General features: G+C 36.6%; 1 pseudogene; it reads left to right on the plus strand.

Annotated features, from left to right (window-relative positions):
- Nucleotides 1–19956: 19956 nt before the first annotated feature.
- On the plus strand, nucleotides 19957–20883 carry LOC122740108 (annotated as a pseudogene).
- The last annotated feature ends 4916 nt before the right edge of the window (nucleotides 20884–25799 follow it).

A 25799-nucleotide genomic window follows, 5' to 3' on the forward strand; every position in this document is an offset into this window, starting at 1 on the left:
ATTATGTTGGAGTCAATGTCTGACTGTAGCTGATGAGAGCAATACCAATTTGGAAGCTCTATCATAGGTTGGGCACAAATAATTGCACGTGATCATTTGGAGGGAAGATGTCTCTACATTTGCTCATTTCATATTTCTGAAATTCTTTGCTCATAGAGCACAGTGCCTTCTTTGATGAAGGCACACTATGCTGGGCTATTCTTTGCCAGTATCTCCCATGTTACACAACCAATTGCAGAGTTCTTTAAAGAGATTTGAGAGCATCCTTCTGTCACTTCTTCTGATCTCCATGCAAATTCTTCACTTGTGAGAATTTTCTGTAAAATATAATTTTTAGGCAAACATACATTCAGCCATTGAACATCATGATAAGCCCATAAAAGTTGCATTCTTCACACTAGAGCTAAAATACTTGGCAGGTCAGTTTAAGAAAGAACCTTAGTATCCATTATCTTATCTTGACAAGTGATCTTCAGAATCTTCTTACAATAATTCAAAAGGAAACAATTTACTTTCTTGGCATGGTACTGCTATACTGTCCAGTTTTCAAAGGCATACAATGAGTTCAACACAATGGCTTTATAGACCTTCAGCTTGGTAGGTGGTCTAACACCTCTTCTCTCACACACTTTTCTTTGGAGCCTCCCAAACATTGACCTAGCTCTGGCAATGTGTCAGTCAACCTCACGATCTATGTCTACATCCTTGGAAAATATTCAGCCAAGGTAGATGAACTTATCCACAACATTTTATATTTCTCACTGTGGTGACTTCCTCCCCTAGCTGTATGGAGGAAGTATCAGTCAGATGGTAAGGTGTATATCTGTGACATGATAGAATTGAGTAGACTAAGTGATTGTCTAACTCTGGCAGTGAATTAAAGTATTCCAGAAAGGCACTCATCCCTCTTCCTAACCCTAATAACTCTTTCAATTGGACCCTGAAGTTGGAGGTTCTTTAATCAGAAGGGAAAATGATCTACTATACCCTCTGAGGGATGGCTTAAAAGTAGAAATCCCCCTTAGAGAAGCAAAATGTTGACTTTGGACCTGAAAAAGTCAATGAAATGTAGTTAAGTCAACATTTATTAAGCATTTATTATATGTCAAGCACTGTGCTAATTTCTGGAAACTAAACATGAGTATGTCAGAAGATTCAGACAACCAGGTTTTGAGATCTATCTCTTACATTTTCTACCTATATGACCTAGGGGATAGACATATACTCTTTGAGTCTCAACTTTCTAATTTGTTAAAAAAAAAAAAAAGGTGTTTGTCAGTAAAACATGTTGCTTTACCTATCTTCCAAGTAGTTATGAAGATAAAAGATCTTATAGCTTTGATGTGGATTTGATGAAAAAAAACGTTTTTTCTATGTGCTTTAGCATTATGACAATGATGGGAGAACTTTTTTTCAGAGTAGGTATTGAAAGAGGAGTGGGTACTGGGAATCTGAAGCAAAGGTAGAGATAAGGTTCAGGTCAGATGGTCCATGAAGAAGTATCATACTGGTAAGGAGGTCTAACTGTATGAAAACTAAAGACTTCTGAGGTCTGACCCTATTGTCTAAAAGGGAACTAGACTAGGTGGGGAGAGACCTGAGGCTGGCAGAACCAGCAGAATGCTATGGAGATGGTCTAGGTGGAAGGTGCTGAGTGTCCACACCAGGCAGGTGGCAGTAAGAGGATGGTCACGATAGTGTCTTATGAAGGTAGAGATCTACAATGTACAGGTGACCCTATTGCCCTGAGTCTCACACATGCATTCATTGAATACTGGATATGGAAGGGAACTCAAAGACTCTCTGTCTCAATTTCCTTATTTTATAGATACCTAAAGGCAGTATTTGAAGACAGCTAAAATACCCATCTCCTCTTAATTTTCTTTATGACAAATACCACCAGTTCATTTAATTGAGCCTCATGTGGCATGGATTTACAATGCCACACTGGCTGCCCTCTTCTGGACACCTTCCAGCTTATCAACACCTTTTCTGGGGGTTGCATCAATATGGAGTATTGGACTTTGGAGGAAATTGATGAACAGAATTTTTTCCTAAAGCGCTCCTTTAGAATTTAGTATGTCAGGCAATGTGTTAAATTTGGGGGTTACAAAGAGACTGGAAATTCACTGCAGAACCCCACTTAGTGATCTGCTGCAACAGATCAGAGATCAGACTTTTGAAGTGTCTCATTAGTAGGGCTGGCCAGCACAGACTGGCAGTCAGTGATGAAGCTTGTCCCTTCAGGGGCACCAGAGACAGATCTATTCTCAGCTTCTACCTTTTCTTGTAAGCATGGTGAAGAAAAGTGGGGTTGCTGGAGCCAGTACAGTGTGAAGATTCATCATGGACTGCTTCTCTCCCTTGGAGACACTGAACACAAATGATTTGGTATAGCTTGTAACAAGGACTCGATGAGGCATGCCTCACTGTTTGTGTTGGCTGCAGAGAGCACATATATCATGGCTGAATGCTGGTGGGAAGGGGGTGCAGGGGTGGGGCCAGCTGGTTTATGAACTAGGTACCATGGACTTGATGAGATATCTTCAGTGCAATCATCCAAATCCAATTCTAGGCATTTCTCCTACAGGTCATATATCTTTGGCATTTGCTGCCAGCAAGAAGAGAGAAGGGAGACAGGCTTGTTTTATCTCTGCCAGGGCCAGCTTTTCCCAAAGGAAGAATAAATGGGTTCCAAGTTTTATGGGGCAGCTAGGTGGCCCAGTACATAGAACTCTGGGCCTGGAGTCAGGAAGGCTTGAGTTCAAATATAGCCTCAGATATTTTCTGGCTGAGTAACCCTGGGCAAATTACAAGTTTTATTTGCCTCAATTTCCTCAATTGAACATAATAATAGTAGCAACCTTTCATGATTGTTGGGAGGAATAAATGAGATAATATGTGTAAAGGGCATGGAACATAATATCTATACAAATATTAGCTATTATTTGGTGATGTGATTTTGAGGGCCATTGCTCCTGCTCATTCTCAACCCCTTCCTACCTTCTCTGGACAAAATCCAAAAGATTCCTTGTAAAAGTGAAAATGACCATTAAAAAGGAATATATTAAGTCAATCAGAGGGGGGTGGCATTAATAGTCATATTCATGTAGTGGGTAATAAAAGAAACTAGCTTCAGATTCAGGATGCTGTGGGTTCAAGATATGCCTCTATTAGATATCTGTAAGTTTACCTTTCAGTGTACTATGTGACCCACTAAGCTGATGAACTGTAATGCAATATTTACCCACCTCATGCTACTGAAATCCCAGGCCATAACCAGAAATATCTCTCTCTCTCTCTCTCTCTCTCTCTCTCTCTCTCTCTCTCTCTCTCTCTCTCTCTCTCTCTCTCTCTGTCTCTCTCTCTCTCCTATAGTGATTCAAAGATAACAAATTCTATCCTCAGGGACCTTGTACTCTTCCCAGAGTGAAATAACATCTGCATATATCTGGCTGCTAGGTGGCCACTGTGGATAGAGTGTTGGGCCTGGAGGCATGATGACCTGAGTTCAAAACTGCATTCAGATATTTTCTAGATGTGATTTTGGACAACTCACTTCATGTTGACCTCAGTGTCCCTAATATGTAAAATGAGAATAATAATAGCACCTGCTTCTTGGCTTGTGAGGATCAAATGAGTAAAGGACTTTCTCTTGGATGAGGAGACTTGGTAGGGCGATTGGTGGTTTTGTTTAGAGGAGAAAGGAATTGGAGAAGGGAAGTCATAGGGTAGAAAGTTAAGCATGGCGTATTGTAACAATGCCCCACCCTACTGACTATGGGAAAATGGGGACCCCATGCACTGATTGGTCAATCACATAAACCTTCAGGTCAGGCTATGTTCTGTTGGGGCCAAGCCAGGGTTTCCCAAGAGGCCACAGCCTCCATTTGGTGGAAAATTGAACTAGCTTGCTGAGGCTTACATTCCTCTCTAACACTATGAAAAGGGAATCAATTAGCCAATCAACAAACATTTATTAAGCATATACTATGTTCTGGGCACTATACTAAGCAATGGAAACACAAAGAAAAAAATGCAACTGTCTCTGCCTTTGATGATATTTCATTTTATTAGGCAAGACAATGTACGCATAGATGAATACAAACCAAATAAAGGAAAATGATGGAAATTCATCAAAGCCAATGTGTTTTTTTTGCTGATTCATGCCACTTGGGACCAGCCAGACCTGTAAGAATGTAAAGCAAATGATGTTTTTCTTCTGGTTCTGACTGGGGCTTCTTCCTTGCCAACATTAAATGCTTTTGGTGTTTTCATTTATGTTTATGGTTTCCTGTACTGGCACACTGGGGCTATTCACAGTGAAAGGCACTATTGGAATTTTGTAATGAAGTCAATTTAGCAGTAGTAAATGTTTTGGCATCTTTGCTTCAGGAACAGAGTACGCCTGGAGGCCATTGCTTTAAACATGGAGACTTCACTGAAAATGTGATGCAGTTGGAAGGGCAATGGATTTGGTGTGAAAAGAAAATGGCTCCAGTTCCTGGCTTTAAACTTTAAACCTCCAGTCTACCAGTGGGACCATTAGTTGAATCCCTTAACCTCATTGAGCCTCAGTTTACTCCTCATTAAAATGGGGATAACAGTGGCTAAAGTTCCTTGCTCACAGGATTGATAGGAAGTTTAAGCAAAGTAAAGAATTAGAGTCATTTTTAAAAAAATGAACTGTTATTTAACAGACAACTATATCATTTCTTCTTATGATATTTACAAGTTGGAAGACACTGTATAAAATGCTGAACTTTTCTCACTCAATTTTCTTGTCTGCATAATGGGCATAATACTGTAATACCCACTTCACAGAATTGGAGTGAATCCCAAATGATAGACTGTTCATAAAGTGCTTTCTGAATGTCAGGAATTCATTCCCCCACAAAAAGCAAAATTTTGACTATCTAAATACTCCCTAGTCCTGTGTTGAGAGCCCTGAGCTCTTTCAGCAAACTTTTCTAAAAGGATTAACACTCACATCGGGTGATATAGAAAATAAAAAAAAAGTGGAATACTTTCCTCCTCAAAAGAAAGTATATCCCTCTTTTCTTTTGTATGAGTTACCTATGTCTTATCTTGTTAAGATAAGTTAAGCTCCCTAAGAGCAGGTTTATTTTATTTCATTTATAACTTATTTTATTTATAACTCTCTCAGGGCCCAGCAGAATATTTCATGCAATTGCTTAATTAAGTACTGATATGCATGTTTCTGACTACTAGTTTGACCTGAGATAATCAGTGATTTGAAAATGTATATGAAATTTTACACAATCACATAATTTTACAATTATTGTTGCTGACAAGCAACATTCTTGAAGAGGACTATGACATCAGGAAGTTGTCATGACTTACAGTGAATCATATTAAAGGGAGGGAGGGCTGTGAAAGTCACCAGCCTCACTCTCTCCTCCATACCCATCTTGTCCAGTGGCAAGATTTACATCCAAAATGGACCTTGATATTTGAGGCAATCACAGTTAAGTGACTTACCCAGGGTTACATAGCTAGTAAGTGTCAAGTGTTTGAGGCAGGATTTTTGAAGGGAACTCATCAGACATCTCATTCAATCCATATCTGAAAGAGAATTCCTATGGCCAATATTTTAAATGCATGATTACCTGGTCTCTGATTAAAGATCTTCAATGATGGAGAACCTGATACATTTGAAGGTATTCTATAAAATTTCAAATAACAAAAAAAAATTAGTATTTTTACTATCACCTCTCCCATCTTCATCAAGCAAAATGATGACCCTTTCCAGTTTATACCCACTGCTGTTGCTTCTTTCCCCTTCATCCAAACAGAATAAGCCTAGTCCATCTTTTACATGAGTTTCTTTCACCTTCATGTACCTGAGTCTTCTCAAATCTAAGTATTCTGTTGCCTTGTATTTATTTTTTGATGTTATGAATTTGTGGCTCTTATCATTATTGTTTACATATCCATGGACATTATCTGAATAATAATAATGATAATAAAGTAATGATGATGGTTATGAGAGACAGCATTTATATAGTGCTTAATATGTGCCAAGAACTATGCTGAGAATTTTACAATAATTATCTCTTTTGATACTCACAACAACCCTAGGAGTAGATGCTATTTTTTTGCAGGGAAATGAGGGTTAAGTGACTTGCCCAGGGTCACACAGTGTCTGAGGCCGGATTTGAACTCAGGTCCTCCTGAATCCAGGGCCAGTGCTCTATCCACTGTGCAACCTAGCTGCACAGTAGATGCTATTATTAATCTAATTTACAGATGAGGAAACTGAGGTAAACAGAGTTTCAGTGAATTGCTCAGGGTCACAAAGCTAAGAAGTATCAGAGGCTAGATATGAATTCAGATCTTCCTGATTTCAGGCCCAGAACTCTATACACTATGCCATGTAAATGCATAATTAACAACAATAAAAATAATAGATGTCTAGCATTTCTATGGTGATTTGTACATTACTTTTAAGTTTATAAAGTGTTTTATGGATATTATCTCAGTTTTTCCCCTTACAACAAGGTATGGTGATAGATTGCCATTATTATCTTTATTTTAGAAGAAAGGAATCTGAGCCTGACAGATTAAATGTCTTGCCCAGGTTATTGAGTTAGTAAGGGTCTGACCCTGGACTTGAAATCAGGTCTTCCTGAATCCAGTTTCAACACTCCATACACCATGCTATCCAGCTATCCAGGTAACACTTGGAATTGAACTAAATGTTCCAGATTTGGTCTGAGATCAATATAGCAGGACTATTATCCCTAAATTTCTGGAACCTGTACCCATTTTAGTATAGCCCAGTAAATATTATATTAGCTTTAATAGTTGCTATCACCTTACCATGGTGTGTAATGAACTTTTAGGTAACCATGTGTGGAAATTTATTCTGATTTGGGGATCCTGCCATTGTGCTGAGATTAAAAATCCTTAGGCACTCAGGGTTTTTTTTCTGTGTAAGAGCGACTGGTGCTCCTCCTCCTCCACTTCAGCTGAGCCAAAAAGCCCCATGGGCTTTACTGGACACCAGGTCTGACCCAGCTCCCAATGCCCTAAGGGGAGCTGCTCCGGAGATGCCAGGCTTGTCCTGCCAGGCCCTAGTATAGCCCCTGTGGAGGTCCCAGGGGCACAGCAGGGGGCATGGGCCCCTTGAGCCCCACTGGGCTCAGCCCTAGTGTGGCTGGCAGATTAGCTTGGTGTGTGCAGGGGCACAGGGAGCCCAAGGTTTGAGGGGAGAGAAGGAACATATATACAGGGGAAAAGACAGTGAAGGAGGAGGCCGTAAGATTAAGAAGACAGTAAGTGGAAAGACAGTACAGGACGGTGGAGGAGGACTAATGGAGCAGATAGAGAAAGAATGGTATGGAGAAAGGGTTTTTTTTTTTTTTTCAGTGAGTTAGAAGGGAGTCTGCTACATGGATGCTAAGAAGGCTGGAGGATGCCAGAGGACTAAGAGAACACTAGGAGGTCTGTGAGAGAGAGACGCAGGGGTTCAGCATGGCAGTACAGAGAACAAAGTTGGACAGTAAGGGGGAGTCGACAAAGTGAAAGGGCCTTGGAGTTAGAAAAAAAGGAGCAGAGCAGTAAAAGTGAAGCAGGGGAACTGGAGTGAAGTAGAAAAAGAGTGAAAGGTGGAGAAAGCTGGAGCATACCCTAAGGCAAGGCAGCAAAGGCTGTTATTAAAAGCAGACAGGTAGTATAATTTGCATTTCTTAACCCCTATTATTTACATTAATTTTTATAAATAAATTCTGCTTTGGTTATTTAATTAAGAGAATTCTTAATTGTTTGCTTATTAATTTGGGAGCAGTGTGGAGAAATTTTTAAATGGCTCATATTCAATTAATAGCAGTCAAATAGCCAACCAGTCAAAAGTTCCCACATTAGGCCCAGCAGTAAGATTAGTCCCCCCAAGTCAGTTAAAAATATTTTTACATATGAATGGTGACCCAGATGGGACTTACAGCCCAAATATAATTTTTCTCAACTTATAAGTTTTCATATAGCCCACAGTTATATTTTTTTAGATTAGATTAGGATTAGTTAAATTAATTTTTTACACATGTCTTCTAGCTATTTTTCCCAATAAAGTCTATTGTCTAAGTAGTTAGCTAGTACCTAGATGGCTCTACAACTGAATTCTCATGTAGTTGAATTTTGGAAACAATATTAAAATTTGAATTTATTAGAATTAGATTTCATCTTATTTGATTATGTCCATTATTTTACCCTGCCAATATATTTTTAGATCCTGATTCTCTAATATTGTGTCTTTGTTATCACCCTTTCCCAGCTTTGAGACATTTTCCATTTTGACATGGATACCATCTACACCTTCATTATCTAAGCATGAGAAGGCTTTGAGTATTTTTCACTGTTTATGATAAGTCCGATGAAAATAAAATCGTCCTTCTAAATTCTGAAAAATACAACAAAAATGGAAGTTTAAATCAGATATGAATACTATCTGCTCTATTGCTTAAGGCTGAAAATTATACATATTGAAGAGTTTGTGAAATAATTCAGTGTATGTGTGGGGGCAACATGTCATTATTAAACTTGCACATGGGCTTGAAATATGTTTATCATAGGAATCACTTAATAATCTCTAATCCACATCTGGTATATAACGCACAACTTCATATCTATTGAGTGGAGAATAAATTATTTAATGAGTGGTGCTTAGACTGAAGTATAGAAAGCTTCAAGGGAATATGATAGATATTTTTAAGCATTTGGATGGAGAGGTGAGATTTGTATTTTTGGGGCACAGAGGTAAGAATGAGGTACAATAATGGAAGTTACAAGAGTAGAACTTAGATGATATTGGGAAGAAAACCATCAAAACAATCTTTCTAATAAAAATTACTGTCAAACTGCCAATAGTCTATTGAATGACTCCAAGAGTTTATGGGATCCAGCTCATTGGAACTTTGCAAGAAGAAACTGAACAACTACTTCACAAAGAAGGCATAGAGGGAATTCTTTTTTTTTTTTTCCATGTATGGGATTATATTAGGTAGTCCTTGATGTGCCTTCCAACTCTGATGTTCTTTAATTCTGTTTGCAATAATTCAGTGATTGAAGCCCACAGCTGAAATATTACAGATATGAGTGAGGTTGAGAGGTACTGTCCCAGGTTCTGGGACCTTTCTAGCAATGTTTTTTTTTTTTGTTTTAGTCTATTCAGATGCTTGAGACTCAGTCATCACTAGATGGAGCTTGATATAACATAAAATGTTGTACCTAGAAAGAACTTCAGAGCTCATCTAGGGAAACATTTTACAGAAGAGAAAATTGAAGTCTAGAGAGGGGGAAATAAATTTTTCTAGATCATACAACCACTTGTTTGTGGAGGTGGAATTAGTACCCTGGTCTCTCAACTTTCAGTCTGTCTCATTTTCATTTTAATACACTAATTATAAGCATCACAAAGATTCTCTCTCTCTTTCATTCTCTTTCTTTTCCTCATTCTCACCTCCTCTCCTTTTTCTCTCTCCTTTCTTCTTCCTTATTCCATGACCATCACTATACAATTACATCCTAGCATTCAATCACTGACTCATTCCATCACTAATAAGTTAGACTTCTATAGCCAGGAAGCAGGCGTGGTTCTACTTTCTTTCATCTCTTTACCATGACTTTTCCCATCCCACTTTGCAGCACTCTTTTATGCATTGTCTTACCCTATTGAAATATCATCTTTCTAAGCAAAGAAACTATCTTATTTACTTTTATATATTCCCTCAATACTTATCACATTCCCTGACCAGTGGAAAATGCTTAATAAATTCCCTACACTCCCTCCCTCCCTCTCTTCTTTCCTTCCTTCCTTTCTTCCTTCTTTCTTTTGTTCCTGTTTTTCTGTATGCCTTGCTATCTACTTTCCTGCCTTTCATCTTTCTCTTTCTCCTTGGAATTTGTATGATGATGAATCTGAAAATTCAAACAGACACAATGAGGTTCAAAATGATAAGACAGGAGCCTAGTAGAGCAATGCCCCCCTTTTTGAAGTAAGGTTTTCTGTTTTCACAACATCATTTAATTCTGCCTCCTCTTATCTCTTAGTCCCATAGCCTCTGGAATTGTAATATGGAACATTGGAAATAATGTTGGAATTAACAATAAAGAATTTCTAGGTGTTTCATATTTACTCACTGTGTGATATTATATTAGTCACTTAAAGTAACATCTTTATCTGTGAAATAGATTTAATAACATCTGAAGTACCAATCTCATAACGTAGTTTTGAGGATCAAATAATCCTCAGGAGGCTGATGTGTGTCAGGGTATGATGGAACAAAAATCAAAACAAGAGAAAACAAAAACCAACACTTCCTTGAAATCCAGCCTACGAGGTGCTGTCAGGTATCTTTCTTTTTTAAAGCAATTATTTTCATGACCTCAATGATAAACTCAATTGTTTCTATTTTGCTGAAGAATTGCAATTTCTCCTGGTACTTTCTGAAATTTGGCACCCTGATGTAAATCTAATTACCTCACCCTAGTTGTTGCCCTGTCTACTTGTAAGGGGAAGGGAATAGTACACCTCTGAGCCTGAATAGTAGGGAGAACTGACTTATTATTTTTCAGATCATGGAGGATTCTAAGTTTTGTAAAAATCACTATTGTTAAAATATATTTAGGCTTCTGGCATATGGACAATTCAGCTAAGTGTTGAAACTTTGCAGTCTTTAGGGGAAAATCAACTGTCAAATTCTGGTGCACTCTCTGTAGAATAATTTATGAATACTAGGGCATACAGGCTAATGAGATGTAAAATTGATAAGCACCTGGATATGCAAGGATAAAAATCAGGAACAAGTTTAAATATTTATCATTGATGAGAGAGTTAGATGGCATAATTATTTTGTTCAGATTTCTAGTTTTAACCAGATGTCTCTGATGCTCCCCCAAATTGGTGTAATGACATCCTGGAGCAAAGTTTTCATTGCAGCAGTTTTAAATTGTCTACTTTTTCCCCTTTCTATGGTGCCAGAGATGTATTCTTACATCCTGGTATCTACAGAAGTCTGGAAAGAATAAAGAGTAATTCTAGCTGGTTAGGTGATAAATGATTTGTATCTTCCCTAAGTTCACAGTATCACTTTCCTTCATTTGTTTCCATGCCTTGTTCAAGTGCCATTGCAGTGCCCCCAACTTTATTTGGTAACATCCTTTAAAAATATTTCCTCTCTCTCATAAGTTCCTCCAGAAATGGAAGCAGTTCTTATTTTCAATTCAGGCAACCACTGCTAAGAGCTAACCTCAGGTTCAGCTTGCAAATCAGTCACAGCTTTCTATATTTCTTCAGGCTAAGAGTTAACTCCTTCTTGCACTTTAATGGGTAGTAGAAGCTTTTTTTCTCCTGGGAAGGAACATCCCTTGAGGAAAAGGGAAAAAAAAAAAGGAAGAAAAAGTGATACACATCTCTTCCATTCTCCATGTCTACAGGATGTACTTAGTAAAATCAGAGCCTACCTAGCATTGAAAAAAATCCTACTAGGTATTTATTTTGTAGGATTGGGGAAAGAAAAGAATATGATGAAGAAGTTAAGCAGTTTTAAATGAAAAAATAAAATACCTCTATATGATAGTAAGGAAGTTTGAAAAGTAATATGTTTTAAGGAGATTATATATATATATATATATATATATATATATATATATATATATATATCCAGAATATTAAGACATGGAGCTTGGGGGCATCTTGGTGGCCCAGTGGATAAAGCACCAGCCCTGGATTCAGGACTGCCTGAGTTCAAATCTGGCCTCAAACACTTGACACTTACTAGATGTGTGACCCTGGGCAAGACACTTAACGCTCATTGCCCTGCCAAAAAGAAAAAAAAAAAGACATGGAGTTTGAAATGTAGTCTTCTATTCTCATTAGCTTTATGGTTGCCATGATTGATACATGAAGGTAGCCTTCTTACCTATGTTCATTCTAGTCACTCATTAATTAATGGATGAATAAGTACTGTAGTTCTAAAGCTTGTAGGTTTGCAAAGGAATAGGAAAATCTGATCCAAGATTATTGCAGTATTACTTGTTTGGAAGCCTTAGTCCATTTCTGTCCAGGCAAGGGAAATGCTTGTGATGTTGGAATGTGCATGGAATGGAACTTCCAATATGTCTAATACAGGCAGGAAATAATTTGTCCTTTCACTCAAATATATGAAAGGGGAGTAAGACAATGGCTATGTATATGAGCTGCCAAGCTTCTGGATGAGAGTCAAGAATTAAGATGATTGTAGAATTATATTTTTGGTTAGGTACCAAATGATGCTTGTCAGTATCTGTGACTTTTCATCCAACTACATGAGTGAAGGAGAGAGAGAGAGAGAGAGAGAGAGAGAGAGAGAGAGAGAGAGAGAGAGTTTGCCTACAAAATATAAAGAATATAGATGGAAATTAAAGATGCTCAATCATGTAAAACTTTTCAAATGTCCACATAGATAGAATGAGTGACTAATTTTCTGGATTGTTTAAATTCACCATGAATGTTTGGAATCCTCTTGCTATAATCTCATGTGTAGGAGTTAGTATACTTAGTTGTAAAATGAAGATATACATAGCTGATGAAATTCTTTTGTCTCTTTGTTAATTGAGTAATGCTACAAGATTTATCATGAGGTTGTCTAACTTAGTCAAGAGAGACTTCAGTACAATTGGGATAATACCCTATGTACTCTCCCACCAGAATAAAAAGTTCTTCCCCCTTTCTTGTATTCCAAAACTTAGAGAATGTCTGTAACATAGGGAGCACTTAACAGTTGGTTATTAATTGAACGACTCATTATTCAAAAATAAGTATTTCAGACTCACTCAGTAAATTGAATAGGGCAAAAATTGTTGACCAGAAAGTCAAAGGTCTTGGGTTGAAGTCCTTGCTCCTTTCTTATATTTACTATGACTTTAAAAAATATTGTTTCACTTTTATAGCTGTCATTGTATAAAATAAATTTATTGGTCTAGGTGAATTCTCAGTTTCTTTTGAACTTAAAAATTAAATTCTATCTCTAAGTAAGAGTCATTTTGGGCAATTTCAGTATTATGGAAATATGCCACACCTTCTTTTATGGAGAGGAAAATTAGTACAGGTACAAATGATATAATTTATAGTCTGTGTGATTGAATTTGAGAGGCAATTGTTCAATCATATATTCCAAAACCTATTTTCCATTGACAAGTTGTAGTTCCTGAAATTCCATCCACAGTAATAGCAATTGATTCTTTCATTTTATAGCAGTGGTTTCACAGTCAAAGAGAAATGGGAGCTACTAAGCACAACATAAGGATCCTATATAAAGATCCCTGTGGGAGTATATGGACTTAGAAAACTATACATCAACATTATCTATATTCTATTCCATTTCTTCAATAATTTATTAAATATATCCCAATTATATTTTAATTTTATTTAGGCTACAATTGAGAGTGCTGATGCATTTCATGTGTTTGACACATCTGTCTTATAGAATTGCAGCTTCATTTTACCCTCTAGAAATTCAAATTGCATAGGAAATATTTGTTTTTCAAAGAGGGGAGGTGATTTGGCTGTGGTTATATGACTAGTAAGTGGAGAATAAAGATTCAAATGTAGATTTCCTGGCTCCTCTCCACTGCTTTTTACTCCTTGTTATTTTTGTACATATGTATGTATGTATCTATCTATCTATTTATCTATATTTATCCATCTATGACATTTAAATGTGTTATATGCTGTTCAGGTTCTCTTTTTATTCTAAGGTTCAAATGTTCTAAGCATAGCTTTATGATTTTCTTTTACAATTTTTATTTTGGAATTTGAAGTTTAAAAATCTCATGTAGACTATTATGGAGGTTTGAAGATTTTAAGAATTAAAATGAGAATATGTGAATTTAGCAAAATATTGAAGGAGTTGGGAGGGGGCATATTACTTATATTTATGAGCAAAAGGCCAAGAATCTAAAGGGAGACAAGTAAAGCTAGAATAACAATGAAGTCATGGTATAGCAAAGATGACATAGGAAATCACAAGCCATTATGAAAACAAATATTTTGTTCTAGAGGAGGAAAGGAGTTGGGAAATTAGTGACTACACCTGGGGAGGAATATTTTAGACGTGAAGATTTTGAAGGTTTCCTGATATTGGGGTTGATGTGATATAAGGTGCTTCTGCTCTAATGAATATCTGAAATACAGTTGGCAAGTCGTAATAGTTGATGTTGACAAACCAAGAAGGAAATAATATTATTGTTAATATTGAAGTCACCAAGGAAGATCCCAGGGATTGAGGGGGAAAGGAATGCCATGAGCTAAGTGATGCAGGCATAGATTAAGTTGGAAAAATTCTTAGAAGTCAAGAAATGTCAGGGATGAAAGATCAGGAGAGGCTGGTAACATCAGAATCAGAGAAATATAGAAATTCAGAGTTGAAAGTCAAATAGTACATGAAGAAAAATCTCCTATTTCACATCCTCAGAATGTGTTCATCCAGATTCAATTTGGAAACCTAAAATGGACAAGTCAATATCTCCCAAAGGAGACCTTTTCACATTGGGACAGCTCAAATTATTAGAGGACTTTTCCTTACATCAAGCAGAAATTTGCATCTTTATACCTCATTATTTCTAGTTTTGTCCTCTGGGGACATGAAGAATAAATTGAATTCCTCTTCTGTTTAAAAGTCATTAGGATGCATGAAGATGGCTATTCTATCTTGCCTATATTCTAGGTTAAAACTCCTCAGTTCCTTAAAATTGATGTTTAAAGATAGAACCCACAACTACATTATTTCCAATTCTTTGAAGGTTTTCTAGCTTATCAATATCCCTTTAAAAACTGTCAAATTGAACATACATTCCAAATGAGGTCTGGTCAGGTTAGAGTACAGTAAAAATATAACTTCCCTACTTTGAGATATTACAGCTACCTTAAAGCAGCCTATGATGACAATAGCTTCTATTTGCTATTGGATAAGGTTGATTCATATTAAGCTTACAATCTATTAAAATACCTAGTTACTTTGTTTAATGTAAATGGCCATGTAAATATACTTCCTTTATCTTTTACTTTTTTGATTTTTTGATCCCTAATCCTTCCTTCCAAACTAAAATCTAGAAATTGTATTTCATAAGTCTAGAATTTTGGATTTTATTTTATGGATAGGATTAAAATCAGATTTTGGATGCGAGGCATAGGACAGGTGTCACCAGGCCTAAAGATCCCAGTGCGCAGCCAGCAAGGCAAGGGAGGGGAGAAATGATTTCAAAAATCAATTGAGACAAATGGAGAGAGAAAAGAAAGCAACACAAGAAAATGATGAAAAAAAGAATCAGCAGCTTTGAAAAGGAAGCAAAATGATTCACTGCAGAAAACAATTCCTTAAAAAAATCCATCTGGCCAAATGGAAAAAAAGGTGCATAATCTCATTGAAGAAAACAATGCCTAAAAAATTAAAATTGGCCAGTTGGGAGTTAATGAATCCATGAAACACCAGGAATCAGTCAAGCAGAATCAAAAAAATGAAAAAATAGAAGAAAATATGAAATACCCCATTGGAAAGAAAGCTGACCTGGAAAACAGATCCAGGAGAGACAATTTAAGAATCATTGGACTGCCTGAATGCCATGATCAGAACAAAGAGTCTAGGTAACATATTCCAGGAAATTATTAAGGAGAACTGCCCTGATATTATAGAATCAGAGGGTAAAGTTGTCATTGAAAGAATCCACCTCATGAAACCTCATGAAAGAGACTCTAAAAGGAAAACTCCAAGGAATATTGTAACCAAATTCCAGAATTATCAGGTGAAGGAGAAAGTACTCCAAGTAACCAGGAATAAGCAATTTAAGTATCATGGAGTCACATTTAGAATCGCTCAGAACCTAGCAGTTTAAACATCAAAGGACCATAAGGCTTGGAATATGATATTCCAGAAGGCAAAGGAGCTTGGATTGCAGCCAAGAATATATTACCCAGCAAAAATCTCCATTCTCTTTCAGGTGAAAAGATGGGTATTAAATGAAATTGGGGACTTTCAAGGTTTCCTGATGAAAAGACCAGAACTGAATAGAAAATTCAATCTTAACATCCAAGACTCAAGAGAAGTTTAAAAAGGTAAACGTGGGGGAAAAAAAAAAAGTTACTCAATAGGGTTAAACTGTTTACATCCCTACACGGGAAGATAATACTTATAACTCTTGAGAACTGCATATGTATTTGGGCAGACAGAAGGATTATACACAGAGGATATAAATATAAACTGTCTTTGATGTGATAATATCAAGAAAATTAAGAGGCTAAAAGGGGGGTTTATGGGGAGAAGAGGAAAGGGAAGGTGGAATGGGGTGAATTACATCATATGAAAAGATGAAAAAAATTATTACAATAGAGGGAAGAAGGGAGGGGTGAATATTATTTCAAACCTACTCTCACTAGATTTGATTCAAAGAGGGTATAACATATACGCTCATTTTGACAAAGAAAGTTAGCTTATTCTTTAGGGAAGTAAAAGGGTATGGGGAAAGAGGGACTGACAGAAGGAAGGGCAAAAGCAAGGGAGAAAGGGTAAAGAAAATGGAGTGGGATGATAAAAAGGAGGGCAGATTGGGAGAGTCAGGGGTAAGAAGCAAGACGGTGAGGAGGAATAGGGTGAAAGAAGGGGGAAAGTACAAAGGGCATAAATAAAATGGAGGGGAATAGATAGCTAGTAATAACTGTGAATGTGAATGGGATGAACTCTGACATAAAACAGAAGTGAGTTGAAGAATGAATTAAAAACCAGAATTCTACAATATCCTTTTTACAAGAAACACATTTGAAGCAGAGAGATACACAGAGAGTAAGGGTAAAAGGCTGGAGCAGAATATATTATGCTTCAGCTAAAGTAAAAAAAGTAGGGGTAACAATCATTATTTCAGACAAAGCAAATGCAAAAATAGATCTCATTAAAAGAGATGAGGAAGGAAACCACATCTTGCTAAAAGGTACTATAGACTATGAAGTAATATCAATATTAAACATGTATGCTCCAAATGGTATAGCATCCAAATTCTTAGAGGAGAAGTTAAATGAGTTACAAGAGGAAATAGATAGTAATACTATACTAGTGGGGGATCTGAATCTTCCCCTCTCAGAATTACATAAATCTAGCCAAAAATAAATATGAAAGAAGTGAAAGAGGTGAATAGAATACTAGAAAAGTTAGACATGATAGATGTCTGGAGAAACCTGAATGGGGATAGAAAGTAATATACCTTTTCCTCAGCAGTACATGGCAAATTTTCAAAAATTGACCATGTAAAAAACATCATAGTTAAATGTAGAAAGGCAGAAATAGTAAATGCATCCTTCTCAGACCATGAAGCAATAAAAATTACATGTAGTAAAGAGCCAGGGAAAGGTAGACTGAAAATCAATTGGAAACTAAATAATTTCATTGTAATGAATGAGTGGGTCAAACAACAAATCATAGAAACAATCAATAACTTTATCCGAGACAATGACAATAATGAGACAACCTACCAAAATCTATGGGATACAGCCAAAGCAGTGCTTAGGGGAAATTTTATAGCTCTAACTGCTTGCATGAATAAAAAACAGAAAGAGGAGATAAATGAATTGGGCATGCAACTTAAAAAGCTAGAAAAAGGACAAATTGGAAGTCCCCAATTAAATGCTAAATTAGAAATCCTGAATATTAAAGGAGGAATTAATAAAATTGAAATCAAGAAAACTATAGAATTAATAAATAAAAATAAGAGCTTGTTTTATGAAAAAAACAACAATAAAACAGATAAATCACTGGTTAATTTGATTAAAAAAAGAAAGAAGAAAACCAAATTACTAGTATCAAAAATGAAAGTGATGTTTCTACCACCAATGAAGTGGAAATTAAAGCAATAATTAGGAATTATTTTGTCCAACTGTATGCCAATAAATTCAACAATCTAAATGAAATGGATGAATATTTACAAAAATACAAACTCCCCAGGTTAACTGAAGAGGAAATAAAATCCTTAAATAAGCCCATATTAGGAAAAGAAATTGAACAATCCATTAATGAACTCCCTAAGAAAAAAAAATCCCCAGGGCCAGATGGGTTTACAGGTGAATTCTACCAAACATTTAAAGAACAATTAATTCCAATATTATACATACTATTTGGAAAAATAGGTGAAGAAGGAGTTCTACCAAATTTGTTTTATGACACAAATATGGTGGTGATACCAAAACCAGGCAGAGCAAAACCAGAGAAAGAAAAGTATAGACCAATTTCCCTAATTAATATTTATGAACAAATCTTAAATAAGATATTACCAAGGAAATTTCAGCAAGTGATCACCAGGATAATCCACTATGACCAGGTGGGATTTCTCCCAGGAATGCAGGGCTGGTTCAACATTAGGAAAACTAATAACATAATCAACCACATCAATAAGAAAACTAAATAAAATAATATGATTATCTCAATAGATGCAGAGAAAGCTTTTGACAAAATATAGCACCCATTCCTAATAAAAACACTAGACAGTTTAGGAATGGGTGGAGCTTTCCTTAAAATAGTAAGCAGTATCTACCTAAAACCATCAGCAACCATTATATGTAATGAAGATAAGTTAGAGTCCTTCCCAATTAGATCAGGGGTAAAACAAGGATGTCCTTTATCACCTCTATTATTCAATATTGTACTAGAAATGTTGGTGTTAGCAATCAGAGAAGAAAAAGGAATTAAAGGAATTAGAATAGGCAAGGAGGAAATAAAACTATCACTCTTTGCAGATGATATGATGGTATACTTAGAGAATCCTAAAGAAGCAACTCACAAGTTACTTGAAACGATTAACAACTTTGGCAAAGTAGCAGGATATAAAATAAATCCACATTAATCATCAGAATTTCTATACATGACCAACAAAGTCCAGCAGCAAGAGATGGAAAGACTTGGGAGTCTACTTGCCAAGACAAACTCAGGAACTCTATGACCATAATTACAAAACAATTTTCACACAAATCAAATCAGATCTAAATAATTGGAAAGATATCAATTGCTCGTGGATAGGCCGAACTAATATAATAAAAATGACAAATCTACCTAAATTAATGTGCTTATTCAGTCCCATACCAATCAGACTACCCAAAAATTATTTTATAGAGCTAGAAAAAATAATAACAAAATTCATCTGGAAAAATAAAAAGTCAAGAATATTGAGGGAAATAATGAAAAAAATGCACAGGAAGGTAGATTAACTGTACCAAATCTGAAGCTCTACTATAAAATGGCAGTCATCAAAACTATCTGGTACTGGCTAAGAAATAGAGAGGAAGATCAATGGAATAGGCTAGGCACAGGAGACACAACAGTAAATGACATTAGTAATGTACAGTTTGATAAACCTAAAGACTCCAGCTTCTGGGATAGGAATTCAGTATTTGAGAAAAACTGCTGGGAAAACTGGAAGATCATATGGCAAAAATTAGGCATAGACCAACATCTTACACCTTATAATAAAATAAGGTTAAAATGGGTACATGATTTAGACATAAGAGGTGATACCATAGTTAAATTAGGAGAAGAAGCAATAGTCTACCTATCAGATCTTTGGAAAGGAAAACAGTTTATGACCAAACAAGGGATAGAGAATATTATGAAATGCAAAATGGATGATTACATTAAATTTTAAAAAATTTTGTACAAACAGAAGCAATGCATCCAAAATTAGAAGGGATGCAGAAAGCTGGGAAACAATTTTTATGGTCGGTACTTCTGATTAAGGCTTCCCTCCCTTCCCTCCCCACTCCCTTAGACAGCAGGTACCCTGATATAGGGGAAGGGGGAGGGAGGGGAAGGAGGAAGATAATTTGAAATTGGAAATCTTATCTAAACAAATGTTGAGAACTAAAAAAATTAAATTTAACAAACAAAAAAGAAGGGATGGGTGACTTCTACTTCTAAGGAACACCAAATGGCAGACAATGCCAGTGCTGCAGGAGGAGCTGCAGGCCCCAGGGTCTCCAGAGTAGGAGGCTGTGGGAGCTTCTGCAGTGGCTTCAGCAGTGGGGTCCAAGGTCATGGTCTGGGCCATGGTCAAAGCTGGGGTCGCGGCTGGGGCCATAGGAGGAAAGTCCAAAGATAAGAAGTGGGTTTCTGTCACCAAGCTGGGCCAGCTAGTGAAGCAATTGAAGATCAAGTCTTTGGAGGAGATCTATCTTTTCTCTCTTCCTATTAAGGAATCTGAGATCATAGATTTCTTCCTGGGGTCTTCATTGAAGGATGAGGTTATGAAGAGCATGCCTGTTCAGAAACAAACTAGAGCTGGACAATGTACCAGGTTCAAAGCTTTTGTGGCCATTGGTGACTACAATGGACATGTTGGCTTGAGTGTCAAGTGCTCCAAGGAAATAGCCACAGCTATTCATGGTATTATCATTCTGGCCAAACTGTCCATTGTTCCTGTGAGACTTGGCTACTGGGGGAACAAAATTGACAAGCCTCACACAGTTCCATGCAAGGTGTGTGTGTGTGTGTGTGTGTGTGTGTGTGTGTGTGTGTGTGTGCGTGCGTGCGTGCGCTGTGGATCAGTTTTGGTGTGCCTGATTCCCACCCCTCGAGGTACTGGCATTGTCTTAGCTCCTGTGCCTAAGAAACTCCTGATGATGGCAGGAATTGATGAGAGCTACACTTCTGCTTTTGGCTGTACTGCCACTCTGTGCAACATTGCTAAGTGTACCTTCAATGCCATCTCTAAAACATACAGCTACCTAACCCCCAGACCTGTGGAAGGAAACTGTTTACTAAGTCTCCCTATCAGGAATTTGCCAACCATTGTGTGAAGACTCACTCTGGGGTGTCTATCCTAAGGACCCAGGCAGCTGCTGTGACAAGCACCTAAGATGTTTATTTTTTTTAATGAAAAAATTTAACTATTCCTGATTAAGAGAGAGAGAGAGAGAGAAGGAAAGGGTGAGATATTATGAAAGTAGAAATAAAAGAATTTGAAAAATGAATTGATATAAGTCATGGGGAAGGGCAAAGAGTTGAAAATGTAGCAGTGCAATTATCAAAGACAATTTCAAAGAATTCATGATGGAAAATGTTCTCCAAATCCAGAGAATAAAAACTGTGGAATCTGGATGCAGATTGAATCATACCATTTGTACTTATTTTTAGGCTTTTCCCTTGTGTTCTTATTCTTTCACAGAATGACAAATGCAGAAATATGTTTAATGTGATTGTACATATATAACCTATATCAGAGTGCTTTCTGTTTTGGGGAGGGAACAGGGAAGGGAGGGAGGGAGAAAAATTTGGAAAGAAAAGGCTTATGAAAACAAATGTTGAAAACTATCTTTACATGTAACTAGAAAATAATAAAATACTTTTATGATAAAAAAGGAGGTGAGAATGACTCTGAGAATGTTAGATAGTCACTTATTATATGGTAGACATGATGCTAATGGCTTGGAATATAGCAATAGGCAAAAGCAGGCTCTCTTCTCAAGTATCTCATATTCTAATGGATAAGACAACATGCAAATGACAGCGGGCACACAGGATAAAAAAAAAATGTCGTTAGAGGATTTTGAACCTAGACAACTGGAAGTTGAAGAATATTAATTAGGAAGGAATCACCTAAATAGCTACATACTCTCAGAGTCACAACAAACCTTAGAGGCCACCTAGTCCAATCAGTGCCTAAATAAAATTTGCTTCTACAAAATCCCAGATAAGTGACTGCCTAGTCTTTACTTTGAAAATTTCATAGAGGAGAATCACTAATCACCAAGTGAGCTCATTCCAATTTTGGATAGCTAGAATTATTAGAAGTACCCCTTCCCTACCATCAAATTCAATTTTGATTTAAGGAGGAGCACATATCAAATTACCAAGTGATTACAATATTGATCACTATCTTTGGCATCAATGATATTACTCATGCAAAATTCATCCAACCAGGTCAGATGGTCAATTAGGTTTATTATTCAGAAAGCCTGAAGCAATTGAGAATTCTGTCTGTGTAGGCCAAAAGGCATGAATCGTGGGCCCAAAGATGACGGGCTTCTTTGCTGTGATGGCTCTCTGGCACAAAGGGCATTTTCTGTGAAGTAATTTTCTGATCCAAAACTAGATTACCCTTTATTTCCCAGGCTTAGTTTCAAATGGTGCAGAGCTATTTCTATAAATTCAGACCATCTCCAGAATTGTACAGAAACATCACCAAAGTTACATGACTATGATTTCCTCAAACTATACCTTGGCCATTAAGTGTTTCTTTAGCTATTAAAGTTTTTTATTCTACTGCTAGTCCTTCTTGCTGGTGTATTTATTTGTTCCGTATATATTTTTCTCATCTTATCCCAAGGTAGACAATTATAAAATACAGTTAGTTACCTGAGGAGGTTGAAACTGAGAAGAGATGATGAATTTCCATGTCTTATTTCAGTTTTCTCTTTTCTTGTAAACATAACAACAGCTGTTAACTATCCCCCTTCAAACACTTTATTAGTAATAATATGAGTTTTCCCATTTTGTTTAGTGATACTAAATGGCTTTAGAGAAAAAGCCAGAATGGGATTAAAAAAAAAAGTTCTCATTTTTTTCCTTTTATAATCAAGGGCTATATGCTTGACGTGTCCTACTGGCATTTTCTTTTACATTATGATAGTCAATATCAAGACTTATCGAATATGTGAAATAGGTGTACCAACTTTAGTTGTCCCTAGCTTCTTGTTATGAAATGTTTTTTGTTTTTCCTTCAGCACCCAGCTTCTTTGTGTACTCTCCCTACCAAAAAAATTTGCTTTCAGAGTATTAATTCCCATAAGATCAGGATGACTGACAACCACTTTAAAGCTTAACCTTCAAAAGACTTTTAACATTTTAACAAGGAAAATGGTGATAAAGATGATAATTAGAAAATATGAAATTAAAGTGCTATATGATTAAATAATTATGGTGAATTCCCTTGTCTAAAAGAGACTGAAACCCTTATATTATGTAGTCAATAAAGATAGCATATATTTATGTGATGATTTAATATTTCTAAAGTGATTGACCTTCAAAATCTCATATGATTCTGCCACCAATCTTTTTTGTTAAGTGCTTCTAATATTTGCAATTTAGAGATGAAAAAGTTGAGGTTCAAAGACATTAGGTGACTTGCCTAAAATCTCGCCACTAGGAGACAAGAAACTTGAACCTAATTCTTCCAAACTCTAAGGTATCTATTGTTCCATTGCTTATAAAATGACTATGATTATGGTTACAACCATATATATCCATTATCATTATAACGGAGCCTGGGATTATTATTTCATGAATATAGTGAATTTCTCTGTGAGGAAATTTCTTCTACTAATGCAAATTGTTAAGGCACTTGTTTAATTTCAGCCAGCCAACATGTATCACAGACAAGACTTGAACATGTTTTTTCTTGGCTCTAAGTCCATCTTCATAATCACTGTCATGCTACCTATCAAATCCTCAAATTAAACTAATGAATCATAATATGTCATATTGGAAGGAATTTAACATTTACAGAACAGTTTCCTAACAATGCAGAGAAGTAAGATAATGGAATCATACATGTAGCATTATAAAGACAATCAAGTTTATACCTTAATTATTTTTCATGCTGTTAGAAAAGTGTCCCAGAGAAATTAAGTGACTTTCTCATTGTTACAAAAGTCATAATCCCAGTGTTGCCAACCAATTTCAATCTATGTCTCTCCCACTTCAAGTTCAGGATGTTTGACTACACAGGTATCCAAATATGAACAATGATATTTTACTTGAGGGAGGAGATGGCAATGGAGGTCTTGGCTCCCAGTGACACAATAGAGGGAGGAAATTTTGAATAAAGTCAGCCTTAGTAGGTAGCCTGTCTGAAATTACAAACTGAGGTTTGCCTTCAAAATTCATGAAGGCCAATGAAAATATACTTGACTACATTCCAACAACCCCGTAAAATTTTATTCTTTCATCTCTATCACTTTGCCCATGGAAAAAGGATAGAGAACTCTGTCCTGCTTTCAATTCCTGTTCCTTACCTTTTGGAGAAGCCCACCTGAGGTTGTCCTTTGTCATTGTGCCTTTATCACCCATCATCCATAAATACTTTCACAATCTGGACAGTTTCATATTTGGCCTTATAGAAGGTAATGAGAGAATTTCATTCCTCATGTTGGTAACCTCGAAAATAGACTTTGTTCAAACCTTTTCTTCTTGCCAACGGTTTGGAGGTTTTATGTGCTGGCTACAAATGACCTCATGGATTTTATTTTCATTGGCCCAGCTTTGGCTCTGCAGATTAGACCCTCTTTTTAATAGAGATGTCACTGAATGAAATTGTATACCAGCACAACTTTTATTAAAACCCTTTTCCATCTGATAAGTCTCTTTTTATTTGTCCTCCCTGATTCTCCAATGACTAATGGTAATACGGGGTCTAGACTCAGTTAAAATAAGTAATAGCCCTTTGTACTTGAACATATGTTTTTGGTCATGAATATGAATTGGGAGAGGAATTATGTGAGGAGGATGCTAGTGCTCAGACAAGATGGCCAGGTCTAGACTCAGTTAAAATAAATAAAAACCCTTTGTACTTGCACATATGTTTCTGGGAATGAATATGTATTGGGAGAGGAGTTATGTGAGGAGGATGTTAGTTCTTAGACAAGATGGCTGGGCATTAAGAATTATGAGATAAGAGCTTTAGAGCTGGAAGGGACCAATCAGTCCAATTCTACCTTTTAGAGATAAGCAACTGAGACCAAGAGAAGGTAAATGACTTATGAAAAGTCTTACTGCTGATGTCAGAAACAAGTTTTGAACTAGGTTCTCTGACTACAAATCTAGCATACTGGATTGCCCACTAATGAATTTGAAGAATCTTCAGACAGAAGACATACATTCCCCTTGCAGTAACTAATGAGATCGATTTGGTTCAAAGATTCTCAGGGTATTTTAGTCCTCTCCTCTCAGAAATAATAAAAGTGCTGGTCTGGAAACTTCTTTTTTTTTTTTTTTTTTGGCAGGGCAATGATGGTTAAGTGACTTGCCCAGGGTCACATAGCTAGTATGTGTCAAGTGTCTAAGGCCGGTTTTGATCTCAGGTCCTCCTGAATCCAGGGCCAGTGCTTTATCCACTGTGCCATTTAGTTGCCCCTAGGAGACTTCTTAACATGACTACCTGCTGCCCTCAGGTGTGAGCTGGGCCCTGGACTTTGGAGATGAAGTAGAGATTAGTTGCAGACTTTAAATATCATATTCTAAATAACTCATATTTTTTAAGGAGAGGTTTGTACCTCTCAGGAGCCTTGGACAGAAAAGTACCTGATGGGGTCCTACATGCTGATCAGGCACTTTATGTCGATTGTGAGGGGTAATCTATTTAACCCTACTGGGAAGTAGGAGGGGAAGAGGATAAGGAGGGAAGGGTGAAAAAAGGGAGTGCAGAGCGGGTGAGGGACAGTCAGCAGCAAAACACTTTTGAGGAGGATTAGGGAAAAATAAGATAGACAACAGAGTAAATATCATTGGAAAGGAATGGGATGGAGGGAAATAGTTATGATGATTGATTACAATGTCAAAAGACATGGTACCTACTCTGCTCAGCTATTGTGAAGAAAATTCTCTGTCAAGTTCAAGGTACTATATAAAAAATTATGATGAACAGGATGGTATCATAAAAACCTGGAAAGAACCACATGAACTGAAGCAGAGATAAATGTACTGTATACAAAATAACAGCATTAGTGTAAGATGATCTGCACATGGTTATCTTAAGCAAGGCAATGATCCAATATA

Source organism: Dromiciops gliroides, chromosome 2 (assembly GCF_019393635.1).
Source record: "Dromiciops gliroides isolate mDroGli1 chromosome 2, mDroGli1.pri, whole genome shotgun sequence".
NCBI classification, from domain to species: domain Eukaryota; kingdom Metazoa; phylum Chordata; class Mammalia; order Microbiotheria; family Microbiotheriidae; genus Dromiciops; species Dromiciops gliroides.